The sequence below is a fragment of the Ixodes scapularis genome, unplaced genomic scaffold (genome assembly GCF_016920785.2).
Source record: "Ixodes scapularis isolate PalLabHiFi unplaced genomic scaffold, ASM1692078v2 PGA_scaffold1__304_contigs__length_218370807, whole genome shotgun sequence".
Lineage (NCBI taxonomy): Eukaryota > Metazoa > Arthropoda > Arachnida > Ixodida > Ixodidae > Ixodes > Ixodes scapularis.
Genome location: NW_024609846.1, coordinates 118,484,857 through 118,487,858, shown reverse-complemented (window position 1 = coordinate 118,487,858; position 3,002 = coordinate 118,484,857). Strand labels below are relative to the sequence as shown.

Below are 3,002 nucleotides of genomic sequence, written 5' to 3'. Positions count from 1 at the left end.
GGTGAGACACTCCCCGTCACTAGCTGTCAAGGTTCCTAGACGGGCATTACAAGCGAGGCGTTAGCGACATCCACCAGGTGCTCTTTGCTAATCGTTTAATTCGTTTTAAAATTACTTTTCGAGACTTTTTTAACAAGATATTGGTATGTTCGATGTGATACTGCTGCTTTGAACACAAATATACCAAAAATGAGCGCCGAAATTTCGTTGCAGTATATATCTCTTTAAGATGGCGGTAGCTGTTCAGAGTTCTGTGTCATCAGGTCATTTGAGGACGGACACGATCCTGGAAAACTAGCCCTTAACAACTCCGCTGTAAAAAAAATAATGATCATGACATGCATATGCATCGGACTGTGCTGACATTAGATGGGAGAAGAACCATCATTATAAGATGGGTAATTACGCAAGATCGGTTAATTAGTTTTTTTAATTAATAAAATAATGACTCGCGCTGCTATTCGATTCTTGAAACACATTGTTAATATTTGGGGCTAGACCAACTAATACAATATGTAAAAAGACAACGGTTTTAAGATATTCATCGATCTGTTTTAACATTTTGTGTCGCCTGTTTCCAAAACTGAAGGCGGAAAACAGATCGCAAGCCCCGTCATTGCGAAGAAGAGGGGTATATTTGTACCGGACACCTCGTTGTTATCTTGCCAGTATTTCCATCGTGCATCACCAAGAACATACTGCCGAGATAATTCCCAGGGAGACTCATTTTCGTAACAAAAATGCAGGCTTTTTTTTAAATATTGCCACGCATGTCGGCGAGCAAGCGCGTGAGTGGCCGAATGGTTGCCGCGGTTGACTGTCACGCAGAAGGTATAGGTTCGATTCCAGTCAGTGGACTGTCATTTTATTTATTCTTTCAACTTGGCCTTCTCGTAAGGTCGAAAACATTCTCGCCTGATCGTGTTCCGATTGTTCTTCGCACCGAACATTCTACGCCGAATGATCCAGAAACCAACGAGGGTACATAAGGGACTCCGCAAGGCGAGCGGAGTCAGTCTCGCCCCAGCGTTCGACTCTGCTGTTACGCCGACTTCGACGCTCTGTTACTATCTTTTGTACCCTTTTATTTTTGGCACAAGTTCGCCACATTAAACATTTATTTCTTCCTGTTTATTTATTGTTCTTTTGGTCACCACCCGTGACATTATTACAAATACAACTACCCAAAATGAAAAGCGCGAAAAATTTAATCCGCCGAGATTAAGTTATTTTCAATATTTTAAACCCCGTAAAGCAAATGTACGATGTCGAACGATCGAAAAAAGGAAGAAAGCCGACAAATGTAAGAAAACGACCGAAAATAGAAGTTTAACGTTTTTTTACTATGTTATCTTGAACGCTTAGAACAAATTATCGAAAGCAAGAAACATGAAGCCAAGCCTTACTCAATGCCGATAAACTCTTGCCATCCGAACGGTGCCAGGGTGGATGTGCGGAAGACGAGCAGAAGGCACAGGACAACCAGGCTGGCAAGGATGAATACTTCGCCTTTGCTGCATCAAACAACAACAAAAAAAAAACCGCAACATAATTCTGGAATACGTTTCTACAATTTAGTTGCTTGTAATCCAATCCAGTTTATAGTCCGTTTCAACGTAAGTCAGAGCGGGGTGAAATCTGAGTTTCAACCGAAACAGAAAGGCAGGGACTAAACACGTGCCGTTATCACGCGCGCTTCGCAATTGATTGGCTCCGTTGGCGGTAATAGAAACACGAAAAGTGCCAACGTTTATCGCTTTCCAACAAGCTTAATGAGAAGAGAAAGTAATCTGCTTCTTTTGCAGGATTTGCGATGACGTCAGAACGACGCCAAGTTTTGATTGGCTCAGATTGAAGGATGGTGGGTGTACCTTATTGGCAAGCTGCCTTGAGGTCTACCCACCATCCTTCAATCAGAACCAATCAGAGCTCGGCGTCGTTTTGACGTCACCACATCCTTTGCAAAAGAAAAAGAAAAGAGCAGACGAACGCATTGGCCCCATTCGCTTGTTGCGTTAGCAGCAAACGGAATTAACGTGAAACACAATTGTTCTGCATCTTCCCTCAAAAAAACGTTGTTTAAAAAAAAAAGACTGTCACCAAAAATATCGGCGCTAAATTATCTTGAACTCGACATACATTCCGTTTTGACACCGCTCCATACGCGTTACCTTATGCCCCCAAGAGTGAGATACTTGTCCTCCAGTATCTTGGCAATGTTCTCCTGCGTCTCTTCGTCCTCTTCGCAGTCACTTTGAGGTGGAAAAATAGAAGAAAAAAACAAAACGGAATGCAAATGCGTAATACGTTTAGCGCGTTACACCACGCTTCGTGGACGCAAGGATGACCAAAATCAATTTACAACAAAGGTGGTTTTGGCATCGCTCTTTATCTTCACGCTCATTGGTTCGTCGTTTGTCCTGCGTTTTTTGTCTGCCGATGCCAAAGTTTTGTTTGTTGAGAAACCATATTAAGATGCTCGAGGCTTAATGCTACGCCATTCGTTTCTAAACCTGGTGGTGACTAGACTGCTTGTTTACTAGAAGGCCCCAACTGATTTAACTTAAGTCGTCAACAGTCGCTCACCGTGTGATAATTATTTTGTTGTTTTCAAGGAACACTGCATATGCTACACTACCCCTTCCCCCCCCCCCCCCTCTCTTTTTTGGTTTCATAAATGCAACCCCTTCACCTGACCGATTTAATATTTCATGGAAAATGAAAACGAAGGCTTACAATTCTTTGAGAAAGTGCTTGAAGACGATTGCCCAGCAGGTGAGAATGCCAGCCACCGACACAGGAAAGCAAAGCACGAACCAGGACAGCACGTCTAGGCCCGTCCTCGCGTAGCGACTAAAAAGAAAAAAAAAAAAGACAGCTTTAGGATAACGACCAGTATTACACAGCCCTAAAGGGGCGTTCTGACGGCAGGGGAGAGTTCAGCGTTGTACTTTTTGAAATTGTATGTTGCTGCTTCCGTAATTTTGTGATGAATTGTGGCG

The 3,002-nt window shown here is 43.0% G+C and overlaps 1 long non-coding RNA gene across 1 annotated transcript; it reads right to left on the bottom strand.

Moving 5' to 3' along the window:
* Positions 1-1,407: 1,407 nt before the first annotated feature.
* On the bottom strand, positions 1,408-2,796 carry LOC121835969. The gene is made up of 3 exons (XR_006077737.1): positions 2,737-2,796; positions 2,172-2,252; positions 1,408-1,514 (listed from the first exon to the last, which is right to left on the bottom strand). It is a non-coding gene; the product is annotated as an uncharacterized LOC121835969 (long non-coding RNA).
* Positions 2,797-3,002: the final 206 nt, after the last annotated feature.